General features: G+C 34.3%; 1 pseudogene across 1 annotated transcript; it reads left to right on the top strand.

Moving 5' to 3' along the window:
* The first annotated feature begins 232 nt into the window (after positions 1-232).
* LOC145584084 (anaphase-promoting complex subunit 5-like) lies at positions 233-16,537 on the top strand (annotated as a pseudogene). The gene is made up of 20 exons (XR_014100332.1): positions 233-756; positions 2,179-2,326; positions 2,462-2,583; positions 4,541-4,790; positions 5,864-6,029; positions 6,108-6,186; positions 6,323-6,408; positions 7,471-7,600; positions 7,684-7,716; positions 8,595-8,843; positions 10,649-10,726; positions 10,818-11,080; positions 11,276-11,335; positions 11,445-11,512; positions 11,723-11,827; positions 12,909-13,051; positions 13,926-14,024; positions 15,022-15,286; positions 16,111-16,178; positions 16,300-16,537. The product of XR_014100332.1 is annotated as an anaphase-promoting complex subunit 5-like (transcript).
* Positions 16,538-17,971: the final 1,434 nt, after the last annotated feature.

Here is a 17,971-nt window from a genome sequence, read left to right as displayed (position 1 = left end):
AGGCCCGGCCCCCTGTGGCCCAAGTGGTGATATATGTAATGTTTAGTTTGGCCCCCCTAGAATAACTAATAAATATCTAATATTTATCCTACATATCATGATGTTAGTGATAGCCCAGTTGGTTTGTTGGAGTTTTTAGGTTCGATTCCCCACTTTGAGCGTTTTTTAATTTTTGCTTCTTTTTTTTTTTTTTTTTTTTTTTTTTTTTTTTTTTTTACAGTGATAAGCAAATGGGGTTACCTTATCGTATGTAGGTTACTTAAATAAAAACAAGGGGTTACTCTCTTGAATAACTGAATTTATTGTTTCATTTTTTTTTAAAAAAAGAATAGCGAGTGATCTGATGTGTGGCGTTACATCTGAAGCGGCCAAGACACAGCCAAGACCTTTTTTTGAACTTGGAAGTGAAACTCTCAAGGTCGCGCCAGACTTCTTCATCGTTATTCCTGAAGCTTGGAAACTTTAATTAGGGCTTCCCAAATCTCAAATTTGGTGCTTGAATTCTCGCATTTTGCTGGAAATGCTACTGCTGATAAACCCTAAAAAATTCTGAATTTCCCCCCTTTTTTTAAAAAAAAATCAATGGCGGGTATACTGAAGCAGCTTCGCAGTTCATTCACTGTAACGTCGCATAAAGTTTCAGTGTGTATCCTTGTTCAAATATATGCAACTCCTGGTCCATTCTTTCTTCCTGAGATTTTTTCTTCTGTTTCACATCACAATTCCTTCGGTTTGTTTTTGGTTGCTTTGATTAAGGTACAGTCACTTCTCCTTCGAATTTTTTGATTTTTTGTGATTTTTTGATTTGGGATGTTGTTGTTTCAAATTTTTGTTGACTACCCTTTAATTTGATTGGTCTTAGGATAATGATAATGAGGCTAAATGTCGAAATTCGATTGTAATCATAATTGGGAACTATAATCTTCCACCCTTTATTTTGTTTTATTTATAACCTTTTGTGCTAATTTATTTGTTTATTTGATTTGGGATGTTTAGTTCATGTTAGTTGGGTACCAGTTAATTTGATTGGACTTGAGATGATGTTAGTGAGGCTATTTTGTTGAAATTCTGACTGTAATTGTAATTGAGGTCTGAGTCTTGTAATCTATTGATTGCTGATGCCAAGGGGCTGAATTCGGTGTTGTGAGTGTAAGAGGCAGATTATCAGTACATCTAATCGGAATGTTTAATTAAACTAATTGTTACAAGTTTGTTTTAAATGTTACTCAGGATTTGTGTTAACCTTAATCTTTTGGATGGGGGTTGTTATTGAAAGTTGAAAATCTTGAGAATTGTTTTAATTGCTGTCAAATGTGACTTTTTGTCACTGTATGTTAGGGAATGAATGCGATTCTTTACTATTTGCTTCCCACAAGAGTTGATTTCCTGTTCTATGTTGAGGGAATGACATTTATGATGGACAATTGATCTATCTGATAGGATTGCCAGCGCAATTTATGGTGTTTATTAATGAAATTTAAAGGCGATCAAACTTTTTAGAATAAGATGAGGTTGAAGCTGATCCTCCAATGGTGAAAGTGCCAAAATTTTTCATTAAGTCTTCTTTAGTAAAATCCGCAAGAATAGAAGGCTGGAGAATTGAATCTAAGGAACTAAGATGGGCTGATGGGGATGCGCTTGAAACGGGGTTCATTTGTAGGCTTCAGGTTTGAGTTGTATTTAGGTTCTTATTTTAATTTGAATCTTGTCCTTAATCTTGCATTTGTAAATTGTAACACATAGCTCCATTATTAGTTGGTGTCATGGTTGTGCTACCTTGGTTCTCTTGTCCATTTCCAAAGGTGTGTTTTTGTAATTCTTTCAATTTGATGGCAGCAAGATATACCATCTAATTTTCTCTATCTTGGATTGCATTTCACTATGTCATTAGTTCCTTATTGTGCTCTGAATTTATGTTTCCTAGGATGTTGTTCAATTTATTACAAAAGACGTATTATCCTTCGGTGAAATCTCACATACTTTTTCTATATTATCTTATAAATTTATGTGTGTTTATTTATCATTGCCTTTTCATTTACATTAGCAATTTCCGGAGTTATCTCTATTTTTTTTTTATACTCCGTGTGTTTTTTGCCTTGTTTTTGGTCCAAATTTTCTTCAGCATACATATTAGCACTGAACATATTACTGATTGATGGCATTACATCTTTCTTTCAGTCTTATGATGATATAATGGAGCAAAAGCTAGATAAACTTCTATCTCAACTGCGGGAAATTGGTGGTATGCTAGACCAGAGATTAACTCACAGGCTATCATCATTGTCATCACCTGATGAGCTGTTTAATTTTTTCACTGAATTACAAGGTGAGTCCTTTTCATTTTCTTATTAGCCTTTCTTAGCAAATTAACTTTTTTTTTTTTTTGTCAAAAGTTAAGTTAAAATTGGTTCTGTTTTGAATCATGAACCTAAAAATTTGTAAATGGATGCACTTCTTTTAGGCATCCTGGGGGGTCAAGACTCGAGTGTTATAGAAGATGATCAGATTAGTCTGGACCCTAGCAGCAACCTTGGAATGTTTCTGCGGCGGTGTATACTTACCTTCAATGAACTATCCTTTGAGGTAATAATTGGTCTTTTTTGGTTATCAAATTTGAGCAGCCAACATTAGAGATTTTATAAAACTCTTCAGGAAAAATTGCAGAGAATGGCCTAATTATCATGCAGGTGCAGATGCCAGCGCGGCATTTTCTGCATACTATAAAAAACACCAATGATTAAGTTAAATGCAAGTATTGACAAGATGTCCATCGGCAGATAAAGTTTTTGTTGGAAAGCTGACTTGTTTGAAATTATTAACAATATTTTTTTCTTAAGACAATTAAGCTTTTTTCAGTTAAATGAAGTTTTAATAAATCTTTGGCCACCAAATTCACCTCCCATTCTCTGTACGTTGCTCCTTCTCCTTCCACCATGAAGCCAAAATCCACTAGTGAGTAGTGACATCCTCTACCTCTTTTGATCAACATCATTCCCCCCCTCAATGCGACACCACCACCATGGTGTCGCACCTTTTTTTTTAAAAAAAAAAAATAATAATAATAATATTTTATATTTCTCCTTTCAGAACTCCTATCTTATGTCACTCTGATTCCCATCATACCTAATTTCCACTAAAATAACAATAAATACCCTATTAACTCTTATCACATCTAATTTTTTGTTTAAAATACCAATAGAAACCCAACTACAATGTATTCCTAAAGCTATGTGCACTGAAACGTGGATAAGTATTCGAATTAATGTACAGTGAAGGGAGTTGCGGCACTCCTAATTATAATTGTATATTTTGTATTTTAGAGCCTAAATTGTGTTGTATTATAAAGAGTCATCAATCATTAACCTCTCACAAAATAAAATACATTGAAGAGTCATTATTCTAATTCAATTATGAATAATGAAAGTCCCACACATATCACCTCTTTTTATATAGTTGATTAAAAAAAAAAAATGGTGTGGAGTAATTAGTTTATTAGCCCTAAAATTATAAGAGAGGGAGGGGGGGGGGGTGATGATTCTATAAGTTTAAGCATTTTACTTATTGATCTTATTCTAACCCTTCGTTTGAATCGAAGGAAATAGAGGAAAAGAGGGGATGGGAAATGGAGTATTGAAAGGGAATTGGAGGAGAGAGAAAGGGAGGGTTAAATTATAAAAAATTGAAAGTAAAACTATCGTTCTTCCCTCCCTTACCTTCTTTTCCTCCCCCCCCCCCTTTTTTTTTTTTTTTTTTTAAAATTTTTTCAATTATTTTTTATCCAAACACATTGTAAAGTAATTTTCAAGCTGTTTGTAATGGTTAAAAAATTACTTCGTATAAAATTTCGAATTGTCCTTATAATCGGATAACTTTACTTAATACTCCCTCCGTTTTTTTTAAATGCATTAATTTGACTAGTGCATATGCCGGGACACAATTTTGACCATCAATATCTTTAATTAGCTATTAGTAAAAATTATAAAAAAAAAAAAAATATTAATGAAGACATTGTGACTAATCCAACAATATATTACATGAGGACATATATTTATTATATATCAATAAAAAAATTAAGTCAAGGTTAATATATGATTAGTGTACAAATCCAAGAGATGCATTTGAAAAAAACCGGAGGGAGTAATCTCAGATGGTTTAATATAAAATAATCTACTAATCTATCTTAAATCCTCAATATGTGTTTTAATTATTCTAATTTTTATTGCAGTTAATATAAAGTTCCTCTTTATATAGGTAGTTAGACTAGACATTAGAAAACCAAATTCTTCATCTGTTTATTTTCCTGTTTTCTTCCTGCTTCTCCATTGTCTCATGCTTGTTCTTTGTGCCTTTTGGTCTTAAGAAATCATACTACTTTTGTTTTTCTCCCTCTCTGTTGATGGCTTGATGCTGTCTTTCTGTTTGCATTCTTTACAATGTATCTTGTGTGAACTACTGAAGTGATAGAAGGGCTTAAGGAAAATGCTTCTGAATAATGTATTGATAATTTCTTTTGCTGTACATTTTTGTCCTTCTAATGCAGGGAATATGTCATCTGCTGTCAGATTTAGAATCATACTGTAAAGAAGTACTATCTGGTTCTCCTTCTTTCGATTTGACTCGATTAGATGGCTGTACTGATGAATCCGAGAGATTAGTGGAATGTGAGAAGATGGACCTGGATAGTTTTGCTTTTCAGGAAGCTACTGAAAAAGCTGAAACAAGTAATAGAGCTGGTAAAGGAATTTCATTCCATCTACATGTGCCAAAAGTCCTTGATGAGCTGGTTGAAGGTAAGTTTATTGTCTGCTTGTAGCAACAAAAATAGATGGGCTATGGCGTTTTTACTGGATTTATTTTTATTTTCATTTATTTTATTTAAATGCATCTCTGCTTCTAAAGTTTCAAGTCTTATAGGTAGCTTAATTAATCAATCAATCAAAATATCAGCTTCTATGAGATTTGTCTGACAGGATAGCTGTAGTTTTATACATAGAAAGCACTAGAGCTGCAAATAGTTGTTCCATGTTGGATTTTCTTAGGTATCCTTCATGAAGAAATTGATGATCATTAATGGCGAGATGTCATAGTACTTGACAAAGCTGAGAATCCTTCCAAAAGGGAAAAAATCCCTCTTCGACTTTGCTATTGCCTACCATTCTGTATCATTCTTTACATGTATTTGACCAGACTACAAAATAGATATTTAGAGCTAAAAGTATGGAAGTATGATTCTGAAACATATTGTAATGAAATCAAACGAACTTTACTCCTTATATCAATTCTAATATATATGTAAGCTTCTTAAAGAGATGAAACACGACCTTTGCTGGGGATTCTTTTGCTTTTCCAAAACCTATTTACTCTATGTGCTGCTTTTTTTTTTTTTCAATACCTTAATTAACTTGTTTGTGCCTTCTTATAAGTTTCCTTGATGACTGTTTTCTACCTATAACCAACTACTGAGGAATATGTTTTACAAGCTTTGTTTGAAAGTTTCTTGACGACAATAGAAACTTTGTTTATCTTGCTTAGTAAATGCTTTGTTTTAGGCTTAGTTTACTTGCCATAGCAATCCAGAAAAGTGGATGTCTAATTCTCTATTAGTCTCGGCCTATCCATCCTAATTTCTTCGCAGTTATGAATCTGAGCCCGAAATCCTTTACAGCATTTTTGTAAAATAATTGACTATGTGGCAAGTCGCACTTGTAAGTTTGAGTTGTTGATTTGTCATGGACATTGTAGGATTTGTAACTGGTTGCATGGAGGCTTCTTTTAAATTTTTATTCTTGTCAATAGCTAATTTGAAAAGAAGACATGTAAATTTGTAAAATGGTGACTTAGAAAGTTGGTGTTTTAAGTGTAGGTGTTGAGGTTTCTTCGGCCGTGAAACATAGTGCTAAAGCCAAAGAATTAAGCCCATTTATAGAAACTGATGCACTGGATACAGATGATGACAATGCTGGTAAATTTTTGCGTTCAAATTGGCAAGTTTACGGATACTTGCTACAAAAAGCTGATGAAATTGAAAAGTATGCATTTTTGTTGTTTAATGTCATTTTTCTTCATTTATGTTGTTTCTTAAAATCTGAGAGGTATGCATGTTCCAGGCACGGAAGTTCTTTTCCTCTAAATACTCTAGAATCTGATCTGAAGCAACTCCATAAATTGGCTCCTGAATTACATCGTGTAAGTATTTGTATGCTGATCTTTTCCTGGAGGGGACAGCTATTTTTTTTTGGTAATATTGCCTTATCAGGTGTAAGTTGTATCACAAAGATTGGTTTTAAGCTAATTGTATCCATTTCCTTAATTCCTTAAACAGGTCCATTTTTTGCGCTATTTAAACATGCTGCATCATGATGATTATTCTGGTGCTTTGGAGAATCTTCACCGTTATTTTGATCATAGGTGAGCATTCAATGGCATGTTGGGCATCACTCTATCCTGTTAAATATTCACCTCGAGTCTTTTTGTTAGCTTTCTTTGTTGGGATAGCTATGTTTTCTTGCTTGAACCTACTATAATGACTGCACTTGTTATTTGGGTATTTTCATTAAGAGATCAACATTGTAATTATGATTGATGGATTATGGAAATTATAGTAGAACTATTCCTTTGTCCCTAAATAAAATTCTCACTTGCCTGTTTCACATGTTTTCAGGATGGTGAATAAAAAAAATAAAAAAAGTGAAGTTTAGTTGATTAAAGGTGAATATAAATCACAAGATCATGGGGTTTGGTTGATTAAAAGTGAATAAAAAAGTAGGGTTTGGTTGATTAAAAGTGAATTAAAAAAAAGAAGATTTTGGTTGATTAAAATTAGATAAATAATGGATATAGATGAGATTAGCCTTCTCGGGAATTCCGTCCGAGTAGAGGTCTTCATTAAGGAGATCCGCTGTCTCCCTTTCTGTTCATCTATATCCATTCTTTATATCTATTTGAAAACCAGCGGGACCAAATCACGAGTTTCTTATAGCGTCTAGTGAGTATGAGGTGCTAATATGCATGCAAAACACAATATCTATAAAGGTCTAACAACAACGCATGCATAAGAAAGCAAAGCAACACCGGGTAGAAGGCCTTTGGATTCATTAATCACTTGCTCTCTAAAGAGCTTTAGTTTGCGTTTACAAGATTCTCCCATTTAACGTTGGACGGGTTGACAGTAAAGCAATAATTGCATCTAAGGCCTAGAAAACTTATACTAAAGCCTAGAAAAGCATCTAAAACATGGAAAGGAGGTTGGATTCTAACACAATGGCTAATATCTGTTCATCAGTACAATCTTTTTAAATGTTTAAGAATCCTGCCAGGACCTGTTATCAAGGTTGATATCTCTTAGAGTTTGTGCTTCTCTTGTCTCTTTGTCTCTGTAACAGTGAATAAAAATTTTCTAGTTTTATTTTATAGGAAAAGTTTCTTTGGGTCTTGTACAAGTGAGCTGACATTATATGTATGGAATTGAAGTGCAGGGATGGAAGGTTTTGATCTTTCTTCATCTTCCACTGAAAGCAACTGCTTTGGGAAATATGAGATTGCATTGTTATGTTGTGGAATGATGCATGTTCACTTTGGCCATCCTAAATTAGCTCTAGAAGTATGTACACTTGAACACATGTTTTTTACCTAACATTGTTTTAAGTAAGATTTTTTTGCTTACTTGTTCTTGTTAATGTTCAGGCTTTAACAGAAGCAGTCCGTGCTTCTCAGCAGGTAAAGGGGCTTTTATCTAAGTTACTTTTGTAAAATAATATGTGCTAATTTCACTGTGCTTCTAGGCCTGCATATGCTAGCCCATTGGCTTTTCTTTGTCCTCTGTTCTCACTTATCTACAATGATTTTTGGGGTTTCTTGAGGTACTTCTTTGATAAAGATAAAATTAGCTTTCATTAGATGATATAAAGTACCCGTTAGATGACAAACTTCCTTTCTACTTTTCTAGACATTTGTACAAGGATAATTGTAATTCTAAAATGGCTGCAAGTTTTTAAGGATCTATTGTCTAAAACAATAAATTCTTCTTTATACTAAACCAACTTATTAGTTGCGTTTTTTCTTTGGAAATGATGGATTGCTCTCTAACTAAACACTGTACAAAATGCTTATAAAACTTAGACACTTAGTGCCTAAGTTAAATCTTTTCCCTATCTTCCTAAAACACCAATAGCTGAATAGGGATGCTCACATTCTTTCTTATAGATAAAGAAATTATATACTAAGAAAAGAAAAAATCAAAATGGGGGAGCACTGGTATCCAGAAATTAAGCAGACACTAAAACAGTGCTCATAGTTATCTGTGCGTCAACAAGTGATATTCCAGAGGTTTCTTGGGAGCATGTGGACTAGTAGATGCTAAACACATTTCTCTTCAACAATTTCAACGTCATGGTAGTGAAGACAGCTGATTGCTACACCTTTTGCCTCTTATACGTCAAATAGTCCAGTCATGGGAGTCAGCTTGTTGCTCATGCAAATCTACTATTGCATTTCTTGGGCATATCATGTAACTCATTTACAATAGCTACAACTCTCTTTTTAAATTTGCTGTCTTGAAAATTAATTGGGCTAACAACCCTTCTGTTTCCTTGCAGCACAGCAATGATGCATGCCTTGCTTATACATTGACAGTTATATGCAACTTGCTGTCCGAATTTGGTATAACAAGTGCTTCAAGGATACTTGGATCATCTTACTCACCTATGACTAGTATTGGTTCTTCTCTAACCATCCATCAACAGTTATATGTTCTATTAAGAAGAGCTCTTGCTAGATCAGAAGGTCTAAAGCTGACACCAATAGTGTCTGCAAACCATCTAGGAATGGCAAAATTTGACCTGATGGTAAGAATTTAGAATAATTTGTATTAATTGTGCTTTTCTATGTAATTCCTGGACTCCTTGTTTTTTTTTTTTTTTTTTTTTTTTTTTTGGCTTTTTTTGTTTAAGTTAAACATATACTCCTTCCCATACAAAGTGTGTAACATGTTAGCCAATTTCCTTTCATTCAAAATGTTAGTCATTCCTTAATAACAACACTACATTACATGTTTATTTAAAATCTAGTTATTTTTTAATAGTAATGCAATATATGCTGCTTAACAGCATGATTACCTTTTGCAAATTCAACCGAATTGATGGATTCTTAATATGTGTGATAGTTGCAAATATTACAATTTTGTATGCATTAGAGAGAGTATTTAGAGTTTAAGTTTGACACTATTTTTTTCATGTGTTTCTTTGATCTGTATATTATTCGCCCTTGTACTTGTCTAAATTAATACACAAACTAAATTAGTTGAATTTCTTAGATTGACCTAGATTCTTGATTATCAATGCCATATACAAAGGTAGCCTGTGTAGAGAAACTTAAACTAACTGCTATGAAAGGGTAAGAAATGAACTGACTTCCAAATCTTTGATGTTCTGATTGACTTGTTAAGCAAGAGTGTGCTGAACATAATTATCTAGCGGAGGAAAAAGGATGTAATTTAGAAAGTTAATATGGTATCATATTAAATTAGGTTGAGCTTTTGCATTCTGCTGAGCTTGAAACCTTTTGCATTCTGCTGAGCTGAAAAGCTAACAGTCTATGCCTTTATAGAATAAGTTGTAACTGTGGTTTCAGTTTGAACTTGAGAACTCTTCTTATTTACAAGGGTACCTAGGCTTGGGTCTTTCTTGTTCTTTTGTAATTGTGTCTGAGCCGGGCTGCATATTTCTGGAGGTGCATGAGAAGAGCACTCAGTTTTAGATCGTCCTTCTTGGACTAGAGAAGACTCTACAGTTGCAGGGATCTATATTAGTTGGTGGTTGAACAGGTGAGCTATACACATGCCATTTTCTTAGAGCCCTCATTTGCTGTCTGTAGTCTTTGTACACACTTTGTAAGCCTCTCAACAATTTGATTTTCTTATGTGTATAATATTTTATAAGGAAATAGAAATATGTTTTTAATTTTTTTTATTTAGCTGATCCTCCTATGTTGAAAATAGCTATGCTATTGCTCTCAAGTTTTTGAAGTAAAAGCTCGATTTACACATCACACTTTCTTTTTTCAATTGAAGAATACTGGTTAAGTAATAGTATGAATTAGTTATTTAGACAAAAGGGGTTTCAGTGTAGTTAAGAGCTGGGGTAGAGGTCTCAAAACTCTCAATATCTTGAAGGAAGAGCTCATGTATCTTCCTCTTCCTTGACTTGCCTCAGGTGTGAAGAGGTATTGTGGTCTTGTGTTTCCCAAGTTATTATCCGCATTACTTGGAGAAGGATTCTAAATAAATGTGCCATATCTAGATGGATAATTGATATTGCAGATGAAAAAGAACGTATAGATGGTAAATGAGAAACTGTTGCCCAGAAATAAGAATTTCATGTCCCATTGTGAACAAACTAAATGAAGTGTTACTAGTTTGGTGTCCTTCTATACTCTTGCTACTTATAGTATCTAAATTAATGTTGGGGTAGTTCATTCTAAAGTACAGTCCTAGCTTTGCTGAACCATGAGTGAAGCCTCTCACTTTTCAGCTCTATAAATTTTGTTTTGAGTTAATGATTTTCTTTCCAATTCAATTGTAGATTTGAATGTTGTGAATAAACTATTTATTTTGCAAATTTACTTAGGTGCTGTATTTGTGATATATGTGCAGCATGTCCAAAGATCTATGCTATCTTTTGGTCCCAAAGCATCTGTTAGCCTTAGAACACGTCCAGCTGATGTTTTTCAGGTATCATGCTAATTTCCAGTAACTTTTGCTTTTCAATTTTCCATTTGGTATTTCAAGGTTTAACACTTTTTTCTCATGCTATTATATACAGGAACTGAGGCTAAGCTCCCATGTGGTCAGTGAATTTAGTAATGAAGCCTCTGCAGTGTCTCGTGATGGTGATTTTGCTACGGCATGGTTGAAGAACCCACTTAAGCCAATGGGTCCTCTAATGATAAACTCAGAAAATGGTTCAGGAAGTGATTGTAGTACATTTGAGTTTTGTGCTCAACAGAGCTCAATTCCTAAATCTGTGCTACAACAACTTGGTTCCTCATTCTTACTTCGCACCACAGCATGGGAGATGTATGGCAGGTGAGGGTTAATGATGTCACTCTATGTGGGCTATTGTGTTTTATTTCTCCTCTACTCAGTTTGGTTTTTCATCCCCAAGCCTAGAATTCTATCTTGTGCATTTTTGTTTTTTATTTTTGTTTGTTTTTATTTTTATTGCTGTTATTATCATTGTTTGACCTGTCTGTTATCTGCTTTCTCAATTTGTGCTGTTAGCAACTCACTTGCCAGGATGAATGCCCTAATTTATGCCACTTGCTTTGCTGATGCTTCAAGGTAATATGTTCATCTATCCCTCAAGCTGATTATACTAATTTCATGTATGCAAATATGTAGTATAAAGCTGTTTTGTTGTTTATTAACAATGTCCCTTGGGCTGCATCAGCTTGGATAATCTTGCTTTAGCCTGTGTGAAGCTTGTCCAACAACTTGCTGCTTATAAAGGCTACAGGGGTAAGATTTCATATAAGTAGCTCTTCAGTTGAATATTTAGAAGTACTCTTTAGTCTTGACTATAGTATATGTGTGCTGTCTTCCGATTTGGAGCATCATTTTATTTTCCTTGGCTGTTCTTATAGTAATCTTTGTTGTTGATCAAAATACCGTTACTTTTCAAAAGATATAACAGTCATCATTATAACTTTTGCTGTATATTTTGTGCAGAAGCATATGTTGCATTCGGAATAGTTGAGAAGAAGTTCCATGTCATTTCAAAATCAAGAGTCTTGCTATTGAAGCTTCAGCTTCTCCATGAACATGCCTTGCATAGGTTTTTCTTCTTTGTGGCATGCGTCCTTGTGATTTAGAGTGATACTTTGTTTTTCTTAGTTGCAACACTTTTACACTTGCTAATGTGCAATTTGATCATTAATATCTTTAATTCTCAATTTGTAACAAACTAATAATTACAGATGGTTGATCATATAAGAATATATTTATAAATAATACAACAATATTTCTGTAGAAATTTTTATGATCAAAGTACCCCCTCTGCCCCAAAATAATTTAAACACTTTTCTTTTTCCATTCGTCCCAAATTTGTTTGAACACTTTCGAATTTACATAGGCCCTCCTAATATTTTGATACATCTCCTTTTCCACTATCAAAAAATTAGGGCCCTGCTTTTTTTCACATCCAATAAACAAAATATACTATCTCTGCTCTTTTATGTTCTAGTCACTTACTATAGATACACAATATAATGAATGTAGAATGTGAGTGGGTGTTAGATAAAGTAAGAGAGAATGTAAAAAGGTGGGTTTGTGTTAAAACAAGGTGAATAAAGTAAGAGAGTATGAAAAATGTAATTATTGTGAGGTTGAAGTGGTAAGATGGTAAAAGGTGTATGCCATAAATAGAATAAAACAAAGTGATAGAACATAAAAGAACGGCTTAAAATGGAATGTCAGTAGAACACAAAAGAGAACTGAGGGAGTACTTCATTATCTTCTATCACATCTACTTCTAAAATCCACTTTCCTATTAAACAATACTTCCTCTGTTTTTATTTAGTTGCAACAAATCTATTTTCCACCCCCTTGCCAATGCACAACTTCAACCATTAATTTTTAAAAAATATGCATTAAGATGAATCTAACAAGATCCCACATAATCACTAAGGCTAGTTAAAGTAAAATTTTTGAATAATGCAAAAAATGTAAGCATTGCAATTAAATAAGTACAGAGGAAGTCGTTGATACCATTTCAATACTTTATCACCTAAAACTCTATGCCCAGAGAAGTATTTCGAACTATTTTGGTAAAAATACAATTTATAAACAGTAACAGTTAAATTAATCTGAAAAAGAGCTTTTTAGCTAGCCTCACTTTTATTGGGTCCCTTATACGGAGGACATTTGAAGCTTGCTCAGCAAGTATGTGATGAACTTGGTGCATTGGCTTCCCCTGTGATTGGTGTTGATGTAGATATTAAGACTGAAGCAAGCCTTTGCCGAGCTCGAACATTGTTAGCAGCAAACCAGTTTAGCCAGGTTAAAACTCACTTTTTTCCCTCCATAGTTCTATTTACTAGGCTTGTTGTAATGTGGTGTTTTGTAATTTATGTCTTGATCTTTTTCAAACATTCTGTTGAGTATCCCCACTTGTAATAAATCCTCTAATTTTACAAAACTTATCATTATCATCTTTGTGTAATATTACTGTCTTGGAGTAGATGGTTTAGGTACATCGTAAGGTCAGAGGTGATGGGTCTTACACTGTTTGACATTGTAGCATCAGATAGTAGTATTGAATTGGATCTTTAGACCTCATATAACAAAGTTTAAAGTGTTCATTACTCTTAATTTATCATAAATGTATTCAATTATCACTTATTACATACATGGGCATTTTGGTGCCTACAAAGTAGTGACGCTGTCATTGCCGTGTTTAACTAAGAAATTTGTTGATGTTATTAATCTAACTGGAAGGCAAGGATCCAAGAGTTATCTATGGTTTTTAAGGTAGGTGTTTTAACCTCCGTGGAAGAGGGGTGTGGATACTGGCTGCTTGTGCGGTTTCATGGTATAACTCTTGCAATTACCAAATTATGCTCTATGTTTAATTGGTTGGAGCTGTGAATCAGACATTCGTATCTACGTTTGTGTTTCAACATTTATTAGTGGCACTTGGAGCTTAGAAAGAGGAGATTTGGAGAAAATAGGAGGGGAGGGAGAGTAAGAGATTGGTTTTCTGTTTGCATGTTTTGGAGAGGAAAGGAATGGAAAGGGAGGGGGTATCCAAATTTTCTTAAGTAAATATAATTCTTCAACTGTTAAAATGATAATGCTAGCTTTTTAATTCTCCCTCATCTTTCCCTTCCTTTTTAATTGTTACCCAAACTAAGTTTAGATGTCATGCTTGCAGGCAGCACAGGTTGCACAATCTCTTTTTTGCACTTGCTACAAGTTCAATTTGCAAGTTGAAAATGCAACAGTTCTGCTGTTGCTTGCTGAAATCCACAAGGTACCAAATACATACTGAAGCTATTTGTGTTATTCATATATCTATTACATAGAATTGTATTGTATGCCTATTTGTTGTTGTGACTGGCCAGCATAGTTTATGTTGTTGAAATTTAGGAAGTATAGGAACCCTTAAAACCTCTATGTGTGGCAATCATATAATAGGGCCTAGAAGTGTGACCTATACCTCTTGTCCTCTTTGATGTCTGCACTTGTCAAATTTATTTATGCTGTTTGGATCTCCTTCCCGCCCTCTTAAAGGTAGAAATAACCTTCTTTAGCCTGATTGAAAAAATAAGGAAAGAAGAATAGGTGATGCTAATTGAAGCTTTCTGCTAATGTTCTGGTGTAAATGTTTTACAGAAGGCTGGGTAGCTTGATTCTATTTTGCTTTATGTTAAGTTATATAAGAGGTTTTGGTATATAGTGATGGATAAGAAGGCTTTTGATCTTTGGCAGGGAAGGTAGATTGTAAGTCTCATCTACATGTATATTTTGTGTTGGTGGATGGTATCTTCTGCTTTGGTGCTAGGTTATTACTCTCTCCCATCTTATCAGTTTTGGCAGTCGATCATCTGAGTTGGTTGTTTGTCCATGGGAGAACTTGGAGAAGTATTGGTTTCATGAATGGTTTTCATTGAGTTAAGGCTGAGGTGATGGTGTCTCCTTTGTAGTTTACAGATGATATTGTTACTTTCTTGTGGAGTTTCCACACGCTTAATTAAGTTTATTGGGTTAATTTAGACCCTTAGGTTTAATTTTTCTAAGTTTGTTATCACCAATAATAAGTAACTCTCTTGGATGGGTTTTCTTCTTTGTTGGGGTTTGTCGCTAAGTTTGGTATTGCCAATATTATGTTTTTTGAATTGCTCTTTGGTCTTAGGATTAATTTATTTTAGTATCACCCCTCCTTGCATGTCCTTTGTCTGCTCTAATAATAAGTACCTTATCTGTAAGAAGGAAAATTGATTGAAGTTTATTAACTTATGCTGTCACAGAAATCAGGAAATGCTACCCTAGGCCTTCCGTATGCATTGGCTTGTATACTGTTTTGTCAGTCTTTTAACTTGGACCTTCTGAAAGCATCTGCAACCCTCACACTGGCTGAGTTATGGCTCTCGTTTGGACCAACTGAAGCACATAGAGCACTGTCACTCCTTCATGGAATTTTCCCGATGATTCTTGGCCATGGAGGTTTGGAGCTCCGTGCACGGGCACATATTATTGAAGCTAAATGTCATCTCTCTGATGCAAGTTATTCAGGTATTACCTCTTTCTCTGCCTGTTTGTCTTTTTGACTTGCTAAGATCCTTGTTCTCCTGTGAAAATTGTGCACAGTAAATTGAAACAAGTGCTTCAATATTATAGATAAATTTTCGTATACACATGCATTAGCTGATGCCAAAATCATGCAGATAGTTCAAACTTCAAAGGTATTTCCACAGAATGAATTATATCTTATTTCCTTTTATGAAAACAAATTAAAGACTTTTATGGACCTTTATTGGTCATCACTATCTAGTTTATATGAGCATGAGTCAGACTGCAGACATCACATTCCATTAAAATGCATTTGCATGTTAAAATTGGTAGATTAAATTGAGAGGGTGCCTAAAAAGGGAACACTAGTTTTGTTTTTTTTGTTTTGTTTTGTTTTTGTTTGTTTTTTTTTTTCTTTTTTTTTCCGTGTTTGAAAAGAACAGTTTAGTTGATGGCTCTTGAAATCTGTGGCAGTTTGGGCTAGCTGGCTGGTTTATGTTTTGTTACAATAGATTTTGATACGCTGGCTTTACACCTCTTACGAAAGTTATAATGAATAACGTAGGTAGAAAATTAGTTGCCTTGCTGGTTATGACTGCAGCACTAAGATCTGTTGCCTGTTTATGACAACGAGAAACCAGAGGAACCTTTTGTTTCCCAGGTTGGATGAATCTTAGTTTGTCTTAGAGACAAAATAGACGATTATGTTGTACTCCAGGAAACGAATTACCTCTATCCAGTAAAATTTTGTCTTTATTGCACTTGCCAACTATGTTGCTTGACCTGTGTCTAGATGTTACTAATTTTGGGTTTGAATCTCTTGTTAGTGAGTCAAACACCAGAGGCAGTGCTCAACCCTTTGAAGGAAGCCTGTGACGAGCTTGAACTTTTGGAGGTAAAGTAAATCTTACACTTCATTCTATTTTCACTCTGAAGCATGCCATTTTAAGTATCTACATCTCATATTGATTTGAATAACTTGTAATGTTTTTTTTTTTTATTTGTTATTAATGCAGTACCATGAGTTGGCTGCGGAGGCTTACTATCTGATGGCTATGGTATATGACAAATTAGGCTCCTTACAAGAGAGGGAAATGGCCGCAGCCTCCTTCAAGGATCACACTGTTGCTTCAAAAAATCCTCAAGATTCCGACGATGACACTTTAAAGAATATGTAGACAAAGTACAAACGCTATTTTTGTAAGAGTTGACGTCTTCTATCTTGTAGATGTTGGGTTCAAAAAATTAGCTTAGGGCCAAATGGTGGCCACGCCTTTTCTCTTTATGGGAAGGATAAGCCAAGGCATACCAACCACCTGACCTCCAACAAGGAAGGCAACACGACAGTCGACAAATGCCTGCGTGATAATGTACAAAACTAGTTGTATCTTTATTGAGTCTATTGCAGAAGCAGTTCTAAGTCTTCCAACCATCTTCATAATTTACAGTAGGCTTCTGGGTGGTCTGCTAGAAATGGGAAGCATAGAGATTTTTGTAGTTAGCTTTGTGAAGATCCTTCCATTGTGATGTATACAGTATGTTCAATGTTCAGTAAGATGTAATATCCTGATACGTCGTTGCAGAAATTTCATATAATTGCAATTTCATGTCAAATGGCTTTTATGTGATTCGTATTCTGAACTTTCAAAAACATTATACCAACATTATATATTTATACAAGAATTTACAAGAGTAAACATACTGATATGTCAGTTTTACATATCACGTAAATAGCACCATGAAACAAACATTTATATAAAACCCCGTATTACACTACATGTGCCTCTATACATACATACAAGCATACAGCAGCCCATCTTCACACAACATTAATGTAACTAGTGTATTTGGTATGTTCCGGGCTCTATCTAGGCCGCTACCACCATAAAGACACCTTGGTCGTGACTTGTGAGCACGTTGATGTTGTCCATGTTCATATTTTCAGGCAGCCGAAAGCGTCTCATCTCATGAACCTCCCATGGCAACGCCCGATATGATGTCTCCCATCAAAAGCATCCTCCCACTCCTTGATTTTATCTCAAATATGTTTTTTGTGCTGAATTTGAACCTTCACTAGAACTTTCCGCACCCCTGTAAACATTATTGATATTGTTACTACAAAACCCTACTATTTTAGATAAAAGAGATCTTGCTAAGTAGCAAGCTGATGAATATATTGAACATAACCCTATAGCACACCCTATTGCTAGGGTTTCTTCTTTTGCTTTCATTTTCTTAAACCTGACTAATTTTTATGTTTTTCTACTTTTAAAGAGAATAAGGCACCATAAAAACAAAATTGTATGACAGGATGTGAGATTAGTATTTTTTTTTATTTTTGACGTGGTTTGTCTATAGTAAGAAGTTAATACGAGCAATTACAAAGCAAGTTTAGTCATCTCAAATCACATAAAATTTTACCTTACTATATATATAAATTGAATTAATCTGATTTGAGGTTACTAAAAAGTGTCGTACACAATAAACCCGTTGTATATTTTCTCCCGACACAAAAAGAGAAATGAAAACCAAATCAGGTAGATCAGCACAGTCAACATCACAACATGAGCAGAAACATGAGCATGAGCCAAAGCAGAAGTATCATCGTCTCTATAATTATTGATGGTTCAGAGTTCAAACCATCTCAGAGCAAAAATATTACGAAAGGTCCATGGTTTCCTTATTAAA

This window comes from Chenopodium album, chromosome 16 (assembly GCF_948465745.1).
Source record: "Chenopodium album chromosome 16, dcCheAlbu1.1, whole genome shotgun sequence".
Taxonomy (NCBI): domain Eukaryota; kingdom Viridiplantae; phylum Streptophyta; class Magnoliopsida; order Caryophyllales; family Amaranthaceae; genus Chenopodium; species Chenopodium album.
This window is presented reverse-complemented; position numbering and strand designations above follow the sequence as displayed.